Source organism: Cervus elaphus, chromosome 29 (assembly GCF_910594005.1).
Source record: "Cervus elaphus chromosome 29, mCerEla1.1, whole genome shotgun sequence".
Classification (NCBI taxonomy): Eukaryota; Metazoa; Chordata; class Mammalia; order Artiodactyla; family Cervidae; genus Cervus; species Cervus elaphus.
Genome location: NC_057843.1, coordinates 34,065,370 through 34,067,490, shown reverse-complemented (window position 1 = coordinate 34,067,490; position 2,121 = coordinate 34,065,370).

Sequence of the window (2,121 nt, the reverse complement as noted above, 5' to 3'; positions counted from 1 at the left end):
AAAAGTCCCCAATTCTAACTACTTCTTTAGCAATCTTCACTGGAGGTAAGTTCTACTAATAATTTAGTTTCCAGATTTTCCTGGAATTATATAAGAGCTTTATGAGCTCTAAGAAATTTGTATATACTTTAAATATTAAAACAACTGTATATTTATAAAATTGATTAAAATCATTGTATACTTATATTTCTATGGATATATTTAGAGATATATTTTACTATTAACATCTGTATGTGCACATAATTTAATTTTACTAACTATATTTATTTAACTCTTTTCAATTATATATCAGTAATTATAAATCTAGATAGCATATTAAAAAGCAGAGACATTACTTTGCAAACAAAGGTCGATATATTCAAAGCTATGGTTTTTCCATTAGTCATGTATGGATGTGAGAGTTTGACCACAAACTAGGCTGAATGCAAAAGAATTAGTGCTTTTGAACTGTGGTGTTGGAGAAGACTCTTGAGAGTTCCTTGGGCTGCAAGGATATCAAACCAGTCAATCCTAAAGGAAGTCAGCCCTAAATATTCATTGGAAGGACTGAGGCTGATAGTGAAGCTCCAATACTTTGGCCCCCTGATGCAAAGAGCTGACTCATTGGAAAAGACCATGATGCTGGGAAAGATTGAAGGCAGGAGGAGAAGGGGAGCACAGAGGATGAGGTGGTTGGATGGCATCACCGACTCAATGGACATGAATTTGAGTAAACTCCAGGAGTTGCTGATAGACAGGGAGGCCTGTCGTTCTGCAGTCCATGGGGTCACAGAGTCGGACATGACTGAGTGAATGAACTGAACTGAATGTCTATAGCTGGGTGATTAAAAGTACAAAACGCTTTACCTTTTTAAGTTTCATGACCTACTAATCCCGAGGGATGGACAACTCCACTGAAGTCTTGCATGAGGTGACAGATGGGAGAGCGGGCTCCACTCCTGCCCCATGTCTGCCCCCTTCCCTATGTCGACTGACAGAGTGGCAAAGGAGAGAGGAAAGGCTTTGAGGGGAAAGGGATGGGATGATTCTCCTCCTAAATTGAAAGTGTTGGATGGAGGATGCCTTGAGAGAATGACTCAAATCAATTTGGAGGGTACACAGGGAGAAGACAGCATTCCAGGTCTCAGTGGATGTCCAAGTAGGCAGTGTTCTTGCCTCGTCATGTAGTAAAAGAGCAAGGAACTTGAGAAAGAGTGAGACTTGAGAAAGTGAGGGATGCTCAAGAAGGTGGCAGTGAAGGCCTGACTTTGGTTTCTGCTTTCTGTGTCCCTCTGGAGCTGAGAGTTACTCCAAGAGGAGTCTGGGACTGGGATTGGAGGCTGTGGTCCTTCTGGGAGAGTAAGCATCAGGGGTGATGCACCAGCAGGTCAGCCAGAGGCGGTGCTTATTCTGGCAGGTCTATTGTTACAGGTTACAAATTCTGAAGAATTGAATAGAGGTGAGCTCCTCTTTATGTGGACTTGTTTGGGGTTGCCACTCATTGACATTTAGGTCATAGACAATTTACTGGGCATTCATTTTGGATAGCAAAAGAGAAGAATTCATCCTTACCACAGTCACCTAAAAAGATGTTTGCTAATTTTTTCCTGATTTTATTCCCTTAACAGAGAAGAAGGCAGGGAAAAGATGATTTCTAAGATGCAGCCCAAGTCCCACTTCTCCCAAACCTTCCACTTTAAATCACTGAAGCTATAGCACTAGGCAGCAGAGAGGAAAGGAGATGAGATGAACAAGAAATAACCTGGAAATTTTAAAATGCACTGAGATTAGTCTTAAACACTCAAATAATAAACTTATATTAACCCCAAACAGCTAGCAATTTATAAAATCAGAGCAAAATGCTTTCAAAGCCAATAAGGAAGTCAGTACATAAAACCTGGGAGGAACATAGTGACTGAAAAATCAAGGCACTTCCCTGTCATATTCCAAATAGTACAGATTTTTTCAATAAAGTGATTTCACAATATTCACAGGTTCATTTTATTATACTTATTTGCATATATGTCTACTGTTTCCAATCAGACTGTAGACATTTTAAAGTCAGGAATTAAACTTTGTACAACTTTTTCTCCCTAGAAACTAAAATATATATAAAGTGCTCAATATGTATTTGCTGATTTA